The sequence below is a fragment of the Notamacropus eugenii genome, chromosome 3 (assembly GCF_028372415.1).
Source record: "Notamacropus eugenii isolate mMacEug1 chromosome 3, mMacEug1.pri_v2, whole genome shotgun sequence".
Taxonomy (NCBI): domain Eukaryota; kingdom Metazoa; phylum Chordata; class Mammalia; order Diprotodontia; family Macropodidae; genus Notamacropus; species Notamacropus eugenii.
Window position 1 is genome coordinate 147,019,244 of NC_092874.1, and position 17,975 is coordinate 147,037,218.

Genomic DNA, 17,975 nt, shown 5'->3' on the forward strand with positions numbered 1-17,975 from the left:
CTAACTTCCCTACTCATGTTTCTCTCTAGTACCTAACCTCAAAATCTTGAAAACATCTTTGGCTCTTCCATCTCCTCCATCTTTCACATGCAGTACATTGCTAAGTCCTGTCAGTTCTACTCTACAACATTTCATGCATTTGTCTCCTTTCTGTCCATATTGTTACCTTTTGTTTCAATCCCCTTCATAGCTCATCTGGACTATTACCTAAAAAAAGTTTTATTGATATGTCTTGTTTTTAAATTACAGATATTTAGAGATCACTCCCACTTCTTGAATGACCTTTATAATGAAGTAAATTAGTTAAGTAAAACTAATAATACAGTGACCTTATCTAAAAGTGTATGTAACATTTCACAGCTGTAATACTTTTGCCTCTCTCCCTTATGCTAGTAGCTGGGGTCTTTGTATTTATCGAATACTAGACTATGAGATAAAATTATTTCTGTATGTTCTGTACCTAATTTGGTCCACTAATTGGTGTGTTTTGTTTTTTTTTTACCAGTATTAAATTGTTTTAATATTCCTACTGCAGCTAGGTGGCACTGTGAATAGATTGTCAGGCCTGGAGTCAGAAGACTCATCTTCCTGAGTTCAAATCTGACCTCAGCTACTTAGTAATTGTGTGATCTTGGGCAAGTCACTTAATCTAGTTTGCCTCAGCTTCCTCCTCTGTAAAATGATCTGGAGAAGGAAATGACAAACCCTTCTGGTATCTTTGCCAAGAAAAGTCCAAATGGGGTCAAGAAGAGTTGGGCATGACACAACAACAACAAAAGTATAGTTTGATATTTGGCACTGCCAGGACACTTTCAATTCGATTTCACCTTTATTTTTTTCTTGAGTTTCTTGACTTAATTTCTTCTAGTTCTATAAAGTAATCTTTTAGTAGTTTGATAAGTATGACAATGAATAAGCAAACTGATTTAGATAATGTTTAGATATTTAAATAGATAACATTGTCATTTTTATTATGAGGGAAGAGAATAAGCATTTATGTAACAGCTTGTAGAGGACAAGTATTGTGCTAAGTATTTTTACAAATATTATCTCATTTGATCCTCCTAACAACCCTGTGAGATGGTGCTATTATACCCATTTTATAGTTGAGGAAATTGAGTCAAATAGAGGTTAAGTGACATACACAGCTGGTAAATGCCTGAACCATATTTGAACTCAGGTCATTCTGATTCCCAGCCCTCTAACTACTATGCCACCAGCTGCCTTCTGTTACCATATTCACTCCTAATTATATTTGCTCATCCTTCTGATGAGTAATTAATATTTTTCCAATTTTTAGGTCTGTTTTTACTTCTGTAAACCATCGTGTGTAGTTGTATTTATGTGGTTCTTTTATATATTTTGGAAGGTAATCTGCTAAATGTTTTATACATTCTGTAGCAATTTTATATAATAGCCTCCTGACTGATCTTCCTGCTCGGGTTTTTTTTTCCCTTCCAACTATATCCTCCCCACAAATGACACCATAATCTTAATAAGGCCTAGGTCTTGACATGCTGCATTCTAATTTTTTTAAAATGCCTCTAGGTTAAAATACAATCTCCTTAACCTGACTTTTAACTTAATTCATCATCTGATACTAGCCTCATTTTGGACTTTAGCACTCTACATTCCAACCAGACTAGACTCCCAGTTGTCTCCCAGACCTGGCATGCCATCTCCTTTCCTCCATATATTCTTATCCATATGTATGTCCATCCTAAGCTTTTACTTTCCTGTTCAAACCAAGAACCACCTTCTCTGTGAAGCCTTCCTTGATGATCCTAGTTAAAAGTATTCTCGCCTTCTTCAAATTTTCTTAGAGCACTTTGGATCTCTCTTTTGACCTGCATCACTCCCTACATTTTATTATTCTTACTTGTGTACATGTTATATGTTATACTTGCCACCCATGTGGCAAATGTAGTTTCCTTGAGGGTGGGATTGTATCTCTTTTTTAATCTTTCTGTCCCTATCACATTTTAAAGAATTCATAAATGTTTGTTGAATTTGATGTTAGGGGTTTCTTTTGTTCATTACCTTGAAGGGAAATAATATCCATGTTACCCATTAAAATTTAGTCTATGTAATGTCTTTGAAGATGAAAAATTGGGTTCGATGCTGGAGATAATTATTGCAATGGAATGGTGCTTTTCTTCTTTGCAAAGCATAGATGACTTTCCCTTTCCCAAGTAAATATTATGTATGAATGAAGGGGAAGAGAAATTATGCCTTACATAACAAATCAGTATCATTATAAAAATCTGTTTTGTTTGTACTTCATCAATAATGAGTTTCACTGATGAGAATCAAACCTTTACCATGGTGTGAAGTTTTTTTGTTTTTGTTGTAAATCCAAGGCATTTAAATATATTATGATGAGAGTTAATAGTGTGTAATTAACTCCAACAATAAAGACTTGAATTAATTTTGTTATCGAATAAGAAAAGTTTGAAGTTGAAGAGTTTTTATGTAAAGGAATGGTAATAGGATTCAGTACTAAGAACAGACCATGTAGTCTAGCTCCTTCATTTTGTAGAGGAGGAAACTGAGACCTGGACACAATAAGTGACTTGCTCATGGTTACACAGATAATTGTAACTCTGATATCATTTATACTGATACTTATCAATGTTTTGACCATGCCCCCAGATGATAATGTGTGATAATTACGTCTTTTTGCACATTGAAACTTGGTTCTAAATTGGTAAAAAAAATAGTACTGGGGTTGTTATCATCTCAGTGATTTGTTGATTACTTGCATAAGTTAACTAAAAAGAAATAAACAAAAGCTGAATCAGCTTTTGAATACGTATGAATTTATTCTTCACTTACGAATTTTTTCTCTCTTCAGCCCTGCCCACCTATGAGAGCATATTCCCAATTTCTTACGTTCATTCTTTTATTCAAGAAATATTTAGATAAGTTTAATTCAGTATTAATTAAGTACAAAGGAAATTATACTGAACATGGAATCAGACATCTTAGGTTAAAATTTCACAGATCATCTATATGAATTTGAGCAAGTCATTCTAACATTGGACTTCAGTTTCCTCAACCATGAAGTAATAAATTATACTAGATATCTTCCAAGATTCCTCTTAGATTTATATTTATGATCATTGTACATGCAAAGATTTTAGGGTGTGCAAAAAGGAATGAAACAAAGTCTCTCCCCTCAAAAAGCTTCTGGTACATAATATATTGTATTTGTTCATATGATTCATGCCCCATCCCCTTAATTTTGAAGGGGAAATTGTTTTACCTCCATGTAATCATTATTTCACATACACATATACACCAGCCCCCCAGGTTGGGATGCTTTTGTTGTCAGCAGCTGCAGCTGCCCCTTGAAGGATTTTTAAGAGTAATTCATGAAATATGAATGTCTCTATACTGCTAAATATTGCTTAAGAATTCACTCTTCAACACTTTTCATCTATTCTAAACAACCCATCAGAGATTTAGCCAGAAAGGAAATTATACCTATCATGGCAGCAGCAATCAATTTTCTTGCATAATTCCCATCTCTCTCCCCTGACTATGTTTTAGAGAGAAAATGTGTGCTTAAAAATTGATTTGGGGGTGATTGGAAGCAAGAGGGGAGAATTATATAAGTAAATGCATTTGTAAATGATGGTTGGTTCTTAGTGCTTAAGATCTTTGAAAATATCTACTAACTGGATGTACTTTCACTTACTGTGGTTGATCAATCATCATTGCACGTTTATTAATTGTCTTCTATGTATCAAGCTCTGTACCTGACATGGGAATAAAAATTCAAAAGTGATAGTTCCTTCTCTCAAGGAACTTGTATTCTGCTAATGTCTCTATTGACATGTTATCAATGTTACGTTTTTATTTATACTTTTTAAAAGTTTTCTGAGGTCAGCAGAGAACATGTTGCTGGCAAATTGGTCCTTCATGATGATTCTATATCAAAATTATTGCTTTTTAATGTGAAAGACTTATTAAAAGGTGAAGTTATAGATGCCTCTAATTTTAATATCAGAAGTATACTTTGGCCAATATTTCTAATGATCTGTTATATCAGTTTTAGAAATGGGTGCTGGACACATGATTTCATTGGCACAGGGAATTCTCAAGTGAGGAAACTCTACCAATGTCAGTCAATAATTTCTGTTCAACTTATAAACTGAGATAATTCCTTAGAGCACGGGGTGATTAAGTGACTTGCCAAGGGTCACACAGCCATTATTTGTCAGAGGAAGGGCTTCATCCTAGGTTTTCCTGGCTATGATGCCAGCTCTCTCTGCATTAGGACATGCTGCCTGGCATGGATGCCAATGGAGCATAGGAAATACCTGCATTTTCAAAACTAAATATTTATTAAGCGCAAACAACATTTATTTAATTGAGTCAAACCAATAATGGTATGCAGCAGCTAAGTGGCTGGGTAGGTAGAGCACTGGACCTGGAGTCAGGAAGACTTCTGTTTAAATACAGCCTCAGACACTTACTAGCTGTGTGATCCTAGGCAAGTCACTTAACCTCTGTTTGCCTATTTCCTCAACTGTAAATTAGGAATAAAAATAGCACCTACCTCAAAGGGTGGTTGTGAGGATCAAATGAGATAACAACAGTAAAGTATTTAGCACAGTCCCTGACACTTAGTAGGTGCTAAATACTTATACCCTTCTCTCTTCCTTCCCTAAACCCTTGGAGTCTTTATAACCTAATGAGAAAAGACAAGCATACATACGTACGTAAGCCTAAAGTGACTATGTAGACTCACGTTTCTACATAGCCACCAAGAGGCATAAACATTTAGTTTATACCTAAAAGTAGGCATATGTGCTATGTGGGTGTCTTGTCATCTCCCCTCCTGACATCTGGACATTTCATCCATGGCTGCTCATTGAAAAGATTAGATTCTGACAGCAGGTTTATCTGGGGACTGAGCAAATGAAACCCTGGGAAGAGCAGGAGGTTGAAGTGAATCTTTAATTCTTAAAGGTAGTGTCAAATGTAACCATCACATGTAACTGAAGAGTTAAATCATGCCTTTAGTTTTTGAAGGCAAAAAAAAAAATTAAGTATTCGTTCTGCTAGAAAATATTTCTACTTTCAATAAACAGTTTAGCTACAAAGATATTATTGGTTGAATAAATTCAGAAAATAAAATCAGGCTATTAGGGTTATGAGAGAGAACAATGTCTTTTGAAAGGGTTGAGTAGGATATGCCACATAAAACACTGAGAAGACTATTTTTCCCTAGTAACATTGTAGAAATTCTCATTCAGATTCACGCTTTGTGTATTCTTTAGTGTGTTACAATTAAACAATGGAGCATGCCAGACTATGCCACAGTGCTGATTAATGCATTCCTTGAATGTGTTGATTAATGTGTTCCTGGGATGCAGCCGTATGCCCTGACTGCACCTGAGGTGTTCTCTAATCAGCAGCGCTTAAGTTGCCAGTCCAATCCCATGCATGTTTATGTATGGAGGGAGTGTCTGGAAGTATTCTATTGAAAAATAAAAGTACAGAAGCATTTTAAAAGAATAGGCTCCTCTTACTATATACTTAGACTTTATCAATTAAAAAATTACTGAGAAATTACACTGCATTGAATGGATAACACTATTTTATATATTTTTATAGTTTATATATTTATAGATTATATATAAAAAATATATTTTCTATATTTGTGTTTTTGTCACTTTAATTCTTTTTTTCAAATATTTAAATTTAGTGTTAAAAAAAGGCTATCAATATGCTTATTATCAACCATGATAACCTAAATGAGGAAGAAGAAGGTACCCACATAATTTTCTGCTTTTAATACATTTTGGCAAATTCAGAGTTTAGTGAATGACTAGATCAGAATAGTAACTATTAATTGATTCATTTTCGTTAGGTAAATTTAGAGTTCTGAGAATGGCTGTATCCAAAAAAGTAACTATTAATTCACTGATATCAACTGGAAGGTCTCTATAAGAATACTCTGGGGATTTGTCCTTTGCCTCATGCTGTTTGCCATTTTTATAAATGACTTGGATAAATGCATAGATGGAATACTTCCTGCAATTTCATCAGACACAATTCTGAGGATAGATAACACACTGTGACAAAATTGAGATCCCAAAATACATCACCTGGCTTGGAAATTGGACTAAGGAAAATAAGCCATAATTTAATACACATAAATAAAAAGTCTTACATTTGGTTAAGAAATCAACTTCACAGATTCAAGGTGGGCTCCCTGTTTGACTGATATAGAGTAGGGGGAATTTGCAAGCTCAATGTGAATCACCAGTGTGATGTGGCAACTAAAAAACCTATTATCTTGGGCTGTATAAGGGAGACAATGTACAGATCAAAAAATGATTGTCCCTTTTCACTGTGTCCTCATTAGAACATATGTAGGTTTGGGGCACTTTATTCTATTAAGGACATTGATAAGCTCAATGTGCTCTCAGATGAGGGTAAAAAAAAGGATAAAGATGAGTCTTAAGCTTCTATCCAAGTATCAGTTGAAGGAACTGGGCAAGTTTAACCTTAAGAAGAGAAGATTTAGAGTGGAATAGGATCACTGTCTTCAAGTATTTTCAAAACTGCTTGTCTCCAGAGGGTGGATAGAACTAGGTTTTATGGAAAGGCTATACAGAGTAGTAAGTTTCAGTTCATTGTAAGAAAAACTTTTTGACCAGATCCAAAAAGTAGAATAAGTTGCCTTGAGGGGTGATGGATTCTTCCTCAGTGAAAGTCTTTGAGCAAAGGCTAGATGATTGACATTGTGTGAGCAATGTTGTCAAAGAGATACTCATTCAGGGACTCAGTTATCTATTCTATGAAATTAGGTATATCCCTTGATACCCTCTTCTTGTGATCAAATTAGTGTTATTTCATTGTTAATATGTTTCAGTCACAGATGTAACTTTTCTTCTTATGTTATCAAAATCGCAGCAAACCAGGTTTTTTGTCCAGTGCTTATTCTTGCAAAGGCTTAGCTGGATGCAATTCTGAAATGCAATTCTAGTTCTTGGTTGGAAATAGAGAGTGCTACATTACCTCCCAAAACACAGACACAGACACACACACACACACACACACACACACACACAGACAGAGACAGAGAGACAGAGAGAGAGAGAGAAAGAGAGACAGAGAGAGAGAGAGAAAGAGAGAGAGACAGAAACAGAGAGACAGAGAGAGAATATATTTTTGCTTTTACAAATGAAAGACGCTAGAATTATTTTACTTGTTTCCAAACTTCCAAGCCCTGAGTTTCTGATTCTCTTAAGACTACATGGATTAAAAGTTGCTTCTTCCCTTTCAGGAATACAGACAGGTAGACAGGAAATATAGGTGTCAAAGACAGAAGTATTTCTATTTCAGTGTTCCTGGAAGGCATTTGATAGTTAACAAAAAATTGAATGGCTCAGAAAAAAATGTGCATATCAATATATAAACTTTTCATTTAACACCAGTGATAAGCTATTTGGGAGGATGCAATTTTGGTTCAAGTTTACAAATAATAGAAACACAAAATGTATTTGAGGAAACTAATCTCAGGAAGTTGTTTTGCTATTTTTTTGATCAGCAGAGAAGGCCCTTTAACATATGGCAAGTTACAATAAGAAATGCATAGAAATGCATAGAAGAATAGCCTGAATTTGTGATTAGACATGCATTTCCCTTGGTCTGCTTAAATTCTGCAAGTATGGAAAGGATAAACAAAAGAGAAGCAGTGAACATAATTAATCCATTTTTTCTATAAAGCTTTTGACACTGTATCACACAAAAGCCCTGCTTACAGAGACTGCTAGCAGGGTAAAAGAAAGGACATTTCAACATGGGGCGAGAGAGACAGACAGTGAGGGAGACAGGAAAAAAAATCGGTTCCTCTACATTTCTGTTTTTTTATTTACTGTATCTCATTGACGACTGAGTCAATGCTGTTGATCAAATGGACTTGTTCCTTGGAACCACACAATTATTGAGAAGTCAATAAATACAATTAGACAAAACTACAAGATTCAAATGAACTGGAAAAATGTATCCAAGTTGCAGGGGCATGGAAAGATTTATCTTTATTATGTAACATTTCATTCTCATAAACACTTCAAATATAGGTATGTTTTAACATTATTGTCTACTTAGGGGCATGACACTGTCTTCGTAACTGGTTTTACATATAGCACAGTTAAATCCTAGTGACAGGAAGACAGAGCTGCTAAAAACGACTTGAAGTATTCTCTTAGAGAAATAGGTAAAAGGAGACGATTGTGGCCATTCATTTCCAGCCTAAGAGGCTCTGAATAAACATGTGTTGAACTGGTTACCTATTGATTAATTACTATACCTGAATTCGAGGTAGTCAATTCTAAATACTTGTAATCACATTTGTTCCCTAGTTCCTACTAAAGTTTTTTAAGCAAGCCCTGAATGCTGATAGAAAATTGTGAAGCATTTTTTCCCTTTCAAAAAATACCTTCATTTTGACAATGGACTCTTTCCAAATAACATCCAAATAGTATTCCCATCTCTCTCTCCCTCCCTCTCTCTCTCTCTCTCTCTCTCTCTCTCTCTCTCTCTCTCTCTCTCTCTCTCTCTCTCTCTCTCTCACACACACACACATACACACACACACACATACACACACACACATACATATGCACACACGATTCAGAAACGAAGGATTTGGATTCAAAACTATTTACCACCTAAGACAAATCACTGGCCATCTCAGTATATAATTCTATGAAGTAACACATAAGTGCTATTTGAACAGAATAGAAATGAACAATTATTAGACTATGAAGACAGAATTTGGGCTAGATGTGCAGGAAGACTTAAATAAATAAAAGAGAAGAAAGGAAGAGATAGATACATCCAGGAAGAATAACTGTATCAGTCTGGAGAAGATGGTTTGTGTAGGGAAGTAAGAGGCAACTTCAGAATGGTAAGCAGGAGACATACAGATATTGAGCGCAAGGCGAAGGGTTCTGGACAATATGCCTTTGGTAGGAGGGATTTATTGAAGATTTTTGAACATGGGGGTGATATTTGCAAAAGGGGATATTAGAAATGTTTTAAATTGGACTAGGGCTAGGAAGATTGTTCAGGAGATTATTGCCATGGTCAAGCTTGTGGTAATGATGACCTAGACCACAATAGTGATAGTAGGAATGGAAAAAGAAGGGAGTATGCAGTACTTCTATGAATAAAGTAAACCTAACGCAGCTCTTAAATGAAATGTGTTTAAAATGTCTCAGTTATTCTTGCTTGGTCTTTTTATTCAAATTAGCTGAGAGATTTTTTGTTTCACACTTCCATGATGCGTAAGATCTTACTGGAGGTATCAGTGACTCTAGAAGAGAAATGTGGATTGTGATAATAAATCATTGCAGTTTGTTTTCAGCATTCTCAAACTATTTGAAGAAGGGGATTTTTCTTAAAGATGCGCTATGGCCAGCAAGAAGAGAAATGATGTAATCAATCATAACTGAGAGAGTACATAGCTTTAAAAACTAAGAGGTCAAGAACTAACATTAAATGGGGGTGGAGTGGCAGAGAGAGAAGGAGGGGATGGGTAGCATGTACACAATTCTTTTCACAGCAAATAGTGGATATACGGAGGAAATGCCAAGGACAACAATGAAGAGAAATCATATATAGTACTCGAAAGGGTCAGCGGAAACATTTTTGAGGTGATACTTTAGATGATATGTCACTGGGTCTAGGCAGATAAATATGAGTCAGCTTTGTAGGAAAAGAGTTGCAGTATTTTCTACCACTTGGAGTAGAAATTTAAAAAAAACACCAAATAGATTTATCTCCAGTAAGCATTTCTCATTTAAACATTCTTTCATATGTCTGGATCAAGGCAATTAAACCATAGGGAACGTGCTGAGATTAATCACAATGTTCAGAATTAGTATTGTAAAGTGACACAGCAGGCACGTAGATTGTGTTACTTATAGGCATGTTATGATCTCTAAGAGATCTAACTTACCATCTCCTGTTATTTTGAATCAAGGAACTCTTCCACATAAAACTTTGTTGTTTAAATTTGTATTTACAGTTTCATCAGTGTATGATTCAATGAAGAAGCTCCTTCTGCCAGTGCAGACCTGCAGCATTTTTGCTATTTTTAGAGAGTTTCCTAGGGACAGTGAGAAATTAAGTGACTTACTTGCCCAGGATCACACAATCCGTAGGTATGAGAAGTAGGTCTTCTTGAATGTGAGGCAAGACCTACCACACCCACTACTTGATACTGTGTTCCTTACTGTCTTTTTATTTTATTTATTTATTTTTGTCACATTTTAAATTCTAAGCAGTCTCCCTCCTCCCTCCCCACCCTAGAGAAGGCCAACATTGACAGAGATATATAAATATAAGTAAAACCATACTGTGCATACTTCTATTTATCAGTTTTTTCTCTGGAGGTGGACAACATTTTCCTTCGTAGGTCTTTTGTAATTAATTTGAGCATTTTCAACACTCAGAATAACTTGATTATTCACGGTTGTTTATGGCTTCTTAGTACAAATATAAAGCACTATACTAGGTGGCAACGTGGATGGAATGCCAGGAAAACCTAAGTTTACTAGCTGTGTGACCCTGAGCAAGTCATTTAACTCTATTTGCCTCAGTTTCTTCATCTGTAAAATGAGTTGGACAAGGAAATGGCAAATCACTATAATATCTTTGCCAAGAAAATCCCAAATGGGGTCATAAAGAGTCAAACATGACTAAAATGACAAAGGGCAGCAACAATTTTTCTTACTTCTCCAAATCAAGTAAAAGAGAAAATGGTCTTAATTTTCTAAAATGAAAAAAATTCATTAGCACAAAAAAGATAATTGAGAGGATGGTTGAAGCTGCCACCTTATATGCCTGATTTTGTTCATCTCTGGTATCTTTATTAGAATTATCTATACTTGTATGAAGGAAAAATTATTTCCACATCTTGACAGACATAAAACTGACTGAAAGACATAAAAGAAGTTAGATCTCAATTATAGTATCTGTTTAAAAAAGTTCTCAGGAGAGCAAAACGTGTCCTTAAAGACCCTCCTTTGACAAGGAGATTCCTGTGTGATGTTAACATCATATGAGATTCCCTGAGAGACGATATCAGTTTTGGTCATTGATCCTTTGATTTCAAGAAAGGCATGAAACAGAAAAATATCATTCATTTCTGTCATGGAGAATGTCCTGTGAATGCTCCATGTGGAAGAAGGATTACCTATTAATGGTAAGATTCTCCAGATGCTTCTGCTTGTGATAATGTTTTGCTGATTGAATCATCTTCCTTACTGATAACCACCACCACTCAAAAAAGATGACCATAACAAGCTACACAGGAAAAATCAAATGGATGAAAAATACTTATTACTCTGGTGGTGATATAGGTGTATGGGCAATTGGAGAACGATTTGGGACCAAAAGTGAGTAACAGAAAAAGAGTGGGCTACTATGTTGGAAATTTTGCAACATTTTGAATGATCCTAAGATAATTCCTGAAACAAAAAACCCATGTTTTAGTGTTCTCCCAAAGATGCTGTATACCTGTGAGACTCGAAACACTACAATTCTGGAAGAATCAAAATTGTTGATGACCCAAAGGGCAACAGAAAGACATGTGGTAGACATTAGTAGGCTGAAACAATTACCAGTGATTTGTATATAAGAAGTAATATAAGCAACATTTTAGAAATGAAAATAGTGAAGGGTAATTGATGGACCTTCCAAATGCTGCACTGGCACTTCTGATTTATTGATAAATAGGTAAATAGATAGATTGATAGATAGAGATATATGTTAGATATACACAGATGTGTGTGTGCATATATGTATATATATGTATATTTAGGTACATATAGGTATGTATGCACATATGTATATACATGTGTATATACATATAGGTATACACACATATATAATACACAGAATAAGTCCATAGATTATCAAAATTCAGAGCAGGAAAGGACTTCCTTGGTTCTTTAATCCAAACCCCTCATTTTACAAGTAAGGAAATAGAGTGTAAAGAGAATAAGTGATTTCCCCAAAGTTATACAGTTATTAAGTGGCAAAGCCAAGTTTAGAACTCAGGTTTTCTGATTCCAAATTCAATGTCCTTTCAATTGCAGATCCTCCACAGAAGATTTGTGAGACAACAGGAGTAAGATTACAGAATATGAAAAAATACAAATGGATTATATTATGCACTGATAGAGGAAAAGTTCATATTGAGGAGATTGCAGATCCATTGATATATACAAGGGTAAAATCACGCAAACCTCCTACTATTTGTTTTACTTAAATAGGATAAACTGAAAAATTCTTAAATCTAAGTTGGTACTGTCTGCCACTAGGCAGCTAAGTAGCATAGCTGACAGAGCACCAGACCTGGAGTTAGGAAGATCTGAGTTCAAATGTAGATTCAGACATATGCTACTTATGTAATCCTAGGAAAGTTACTTAACCTCTGTTTGCCTCAGTTTCCCCAATTGTAAAATGGGAATATCAATAGCACCTACCTCACAGGGTTGCTGTAAAGAACAAATGAGACATTTGTAAAAATTGCTTAGCACAGTGTCTCACATCTCACATAGTAGGCACTAAGTATATTTTATGTAATGCCTTTAATCAATATTATAATTTATATCAATTATATATGGAAATTATAATGTATATAAATCATAAACATATAATTTATATAATGCCTTTAATAATCCCTTTCACTTATTCTAGAATCATTGTATGGTTGTGGAGAGGTAATATATGTCTAAACGTCTCTAAATTTTCCTTCTGAAGCTTATATTAGCTAGTTTTTTACCAGTTCTAGTGACTCACAGGTGTCCAGTTACCAATCCTTCTTAATGTTCCCTTTCATAGAAATTATATTAGTAGAACTTTGAGGGTGGGGAAAGACTCCTCCAAAGGAAATACTACATCTTTACATTATTTCTTAGTTTTGAACTTCAAAGAGATGCCTGACTTGATCAGCATGGCTACTTTTTACACCAATGCAGATTCCCAAATCTCCATGCCTTAATAGATAGTTTTGTGGATTTTGGTATGCAAAAAAAAAAATCATTACCTGGTAGCCAAACTTCTTTTTTTTTGAATTATTTTATTTGTTTTCAGTGTTTGAAAATCACTTCCATATATCTTAGATTTTTTTCCATTCCCTCCCCCCTCATTCCCCTCTTCCTCCCCACTCCCTCCCTGAGACAGCGTACAATCTTACATAGGTTCTACACGTACATTCCTATTAATTAAAATGAAAGGGAGAAACCATAAAAGAAAACAAAACATAATACAAAAGAAAATGGTGTGTTTCTATCTGTGATCCAGTTCCATAGTTTTTTGAATGTGGAAGGCATTTTGCCTCAAGCATCCAATGGGAATTTTTTAAGTCCATGCATTTCAGTGAAGTTCTAAGTCAACCAGAAAAATTCCTTGCACACTGTGGTTGTTGCTCTGTCCTGGTTCTGCTCCTTTTACTCAGCATCAATTCATATAAATAAGTCTTTCCAGGCGTCTCTGAAGTCTTCCTGTTCATCGTTTCTCATAGCACAATAGTAATCCACTACATTCATATACCACAATTTGTTCAGCCATTCCCCAATCAACAGATATCCTCTTGATTTCCAGTTTTTGATTTCCACCACAAAGAAAACTGCTATAAATATTTTTGTACATGTAAGACCCTTTCCCATTTCTATGAGCTCTTTGGGATAGAGTCCCAGAATGGTAGCCAAACTTCTGATGGTGAAACTCCCCAAACTTACTGAAGCTGGTCCTCAGTCATCTAGCAGATTGATACTTAAATTTATTGCTTAGTAGGATCTGCCAGAACATGCATTTCACTGAACTCCTAAGACATGATGAAGATTCATGAGTAAAACAATGGGTTCATTTTCTACAAATGTTGTCTGTATGCGAACTCTACCATTTTACTAAAGTTTTCTTCTGTCTTGCATTGTTCCAAAGCTGACATCTAAGAGACTGACCTCAATAATGAAATTAACTCTGTCATCTATTATTTATTTTCCCTTTGGTAAGAGAAATGGAAAGTGTTTATTAGAAGTGGAATTGAAAAACAATATACATATTAATTTTATTCCAATTGCATAGAATTCTTTGTAAATGATGATTAGAGGATGTTGTTATTTTAAATTCTTGCTGGTTACCTCATCTTTTCTTGAAATGCTACATATGTGAGTCCTGTAATTTTTTGTTTTCATAATTTTTATGGTAGGATTAGCTTTTCATCATTGAGTCATAGAGAATCTCCTGAGTATATTTCCAGGGATTTAGCTCTGACTAGCTTACACTTCCCAGTAGTTTTCCCTCTTTTTTATGCAAATGATTAGTCAAAACAATTCATTTTTTATTACCTATTTTGACTCAAAAGAATACATTTCTTTAGAAAATAAACATTACATTGAAAAGTAATTTAAATACTGAATTAAAAAAAGAACATTCTTAAAATAAAACTTTGCATACCTTACTAGCTATGTTTTTATTTCCTTGGTGATTGAATAAAATTGTTTTTCTAGGTGAGCCTCTAGTATTCCCAAACCATCGTTTTTGTATTGTACTGCCACAGAGACAGCATTATGATTTTGATCTTAAAAGAAGCTAGGAAAAATGGAAAAGGATCACCAGCTGTGGAAATAAAGCATTTTATATGTTTTTCTTGTCTCTCACATTGTTTATATTTCCATCTTTTTATGATTCTCTTACTGATGTAAAAACATTCAAATTCCATGGCCTCTTCCACTGGACATAGGTCTTTCTGGTCTCCCTTTCTATCAGTGCTGGAAAGATGTGGCAGATAGTTTATTTCATCTTTGGCAGGAGTTCTTGAACTGGGTGCCGTGAATATAAGAGAACTATTTGGATAAGTATACTTCACTATAGTTGGTTTCCTTTGTAGATCTATAGATTCTATGTTATGCATTTAGAAATATTCTGTCAGAGTATCTATAGAACATCTGCTCTGAGGAGATTTATTCTGGCTTCTGACTCTCCTTATCTGTATGTATAGGATATATGTGAAAAAATGACCTTTCTTCAAAATAGATGTTTATAATAAAGTTAACATCTGTGATATTCCAGAGCAGCATTCCATGAAAGATGAATTGATTTAATTTAAAATTATATATTTTAATGTCTTCCCCATTGAGATAGCCTCCTTCAATATTTAATAAGGTCAAATTAACACAGTATGACAGTATACATAATCAGAATGTCCTCTTTAGCAATGTTTTTTTCTTTTTTTCTATAGATTTTTTTTTTCTCTTAGCCTTGTCTACATAATGACCAACAGATGTTTTAGGAAGGAATAAATTGGCAAATGGGGCAGTAGTTTCTGAACAGCGAGGCTTGTTGTTCCCAGTGAAACATTTTATAAAAGCCCATATGCCCTAATACAAGAAGGAGGTTATCGGCCAAAATGATTAATTAGTCACTCCTCAAGGGACCACAGGCTTTGTTTTTGCCTTATGATTGGTTGTCAGTTTGATGGATGTAAATGACAAATAAGGTCATATACTCAAAGCAAGAGCCTTTAACCGACTAGATCAGGCTCCTTGCCTGTCTGCACCAAGTTTGCAGATAAAGTGATAGAGATAATAGCTTTGAGGTAGAGTCAAAGATGACCCTGGAGTCCTGGCCCTACAGATCTGTTTTATATTAATGGGCAGCATGTAGTTTAGGGATGTAGAGAGTGTGTTAGGTGAAACAGCATAATATTGTTCTAAACATTTGCCCAATGTAGGCGTGGTCTAAGAGTTCTTGTATGTTTGGTAGATTGGCTTCTGTGATTGTTCTGTGTTTCTTTTTAATGTAGTTTGATTTTGCTATTAGTTGTCTGGGGCGTTTTACTTATCATTGTGTTTCTGAAAGAAATTATAATATTATTTTTAGGACAGACCTGGAACATATTCTCTAGGGACATGATGACTCTTTAGTTTATGTGATTTAATAAGAGTAATTTTAATTAAAAAGAAAAGAGTAATTTTAATTAAAAAGAAAAAGTGATTTTAATTAAAAAGTACTTAGTGCTGGGATGGGGTTAGTGGAAGGAGAATGAATGATCCAAAATACTCTGGTCCTCAAGTCTTTCTCTTTGTGTCTCCCACCCCTCCAACTCAATTAGCATTTTCAAGTGCTTGGTGCCTAAAAAGTAATGGTCTCTGTACAAGTTCATTTGCTGGATATGGATGAGTCTGGACCCATGATTTTATTAGCATAATTTCCAAATGAAGAAATTCACTCTTCCATGAAGGTTGGCACTTCTCTGCAACATAGATACAATCTTAGAAAGTTGTCTAAAACTCTGAGAAGAGGTTGTAAGCTCATTTTATGAGGAGGAAGGGTTCTTACAGCTTCTTATATCTTTGATTACATAATATAAAAACTATGGAAATGGAAAAGTAAAATAATTAAATCAACTGATTACTTTTTTTGATCCTTAGTGGAAAGTTGTTTTGGCTGATATTTTCCCTCATTAAATTGACCAGATTTTTCCCATCATATAAATATAGTGTTTGCAAATTTGGGGTAATGCTTTGCCAGAATCCTTACAATAATGGATGTTGGCTATGTAATTCTGTACCTGAAATGCTTTTTGAATAAACTTTCAGCTAACTAAGGTATATCATTGGATTATTTTGGTGGGTTTTTGATTTTCCCCCTAAAATTTTCCAGATAAGTGGATACCCTCAATTCACCTCTTTACTCAGCTGGCTTTGTGTTCTGAAATAGTCCTAGTGCAAATGGTGAAAGAAATAGTCTGTTTTGGCCACCTTTCCCTTTATCCTGTCAGTCTCCTCTCTTCATCTCTAGGTCTCTCATCCACTCCATCCCTGTGAACTTTGTTGGAAGATGCTTATTTCCTTGCTAGCTAATCTCTGCTGAGGTACTGATGATTGCTTTAGTGACTCACCTTCCATTTATATAGTTGATTCTTTAAGGTAAAAAGTTTAATGGATACAAAGGAGTCTTGTATTAGGAATTCACTGAGTGGGTCTGGTATTTTTGCCCAGGAAAATGTTTCCTGTTGCCCCTCAAGTCATACCACCTGTGTTCTTGACTATGAAGCCACCCCTAAACAGATTATAACTTTAGTGATAAAACTTTAATATGACAACTATATACTCATTAGTAATAGAGATTCATACCTTGAGCTTCCCAAGGGATACTCAAATAGAGGATTAATGCCATGAATTCTAAATGAAGTAGATTCTCAGAGTCTTAAAACTTTGAGGAACCTTAGAAATCTCCTGGTTAAAACTCCTAATTTTACAAATAAGGCAAGTGAGACCCAGAGAGGTGAATTATTTTTTCAAGGTCCCCAAACTCATTAACAGCTGATATGAGATTGCAACCAGGTGCCCTGCCTTACAGTTCTGTGCTCTTTCCATGATTTCTATGACTCTATGATTCCACAAGAATTGAATTACAAAATATTAATTTCAGATTTGGTAGCTTCTTTATTCTGAGGCTCTAGAAAAGGATAAGTTCAACCAAATTACTGATGGGTGACCCCAAACAATTCTGAGTATGAGTAACATCCTAAGTTCCCTAGATTTAAAGTTTAGCATTCTAAAATAATATTTATTTCTCAATTTTGCTGCCAAATTCCACTAGTAGGAATAAAGGGTACTTTAGCCCTACGTTGCCTTTGAACCCCACCTCCATTCTACAATCGAAAGAAATGCTTTCATCTCCCTTGTGAATGAACAAATGTAGCATTTGTATTTGGTAGAACTTCTATTTGCAAAGAACAGAAAGTGTTCTCAAAGTCTTTGTGAAGTATGTCACTATGAGCCCTTTAACTTGCATCCTTGTGAAGTGAGTATCCTTATTACAAATACATGCTTTGTTTAGTCAAAAGCTAATCATAAGTTTACAAAGGCTGATTGGGCATTTGGTCTGTGACTAATTTCTGGCACCAACACAGAAGAAGCTGTGAGGAACTAGAT

The 17,975-nt window shown here is 34.9% G+C and overlaps 1 protein-coding gene across 11 annotated transcripts in view; it reads left to right on the forward strand.

The window, feature by feature from the left end:
• The window catches only part of NRCAM (neuronal cell adhesion molecule), a 322,289-nt gene that overhangs the window by 169,270 nt on the left and 135,044 nt on the right, over window positions 1-17,975 (forward strand). For 2 of the 11 annotated variants that reach the window (XM_072653036.1, XM_072653039.1), the window contains one exon: window positions 12,126-12,259. The exons of the other annotated variants lie outside the window; for them this stretch is intronic. The gene's annotated coding sequence lies outside the window, so the exon portion shown is untranslated. The remainder of the gene's footprint in view (window positions 1-12,125; window positions 12,260-17,975) is intronic. 11 annotated transcript variants of the gene reach the window in all.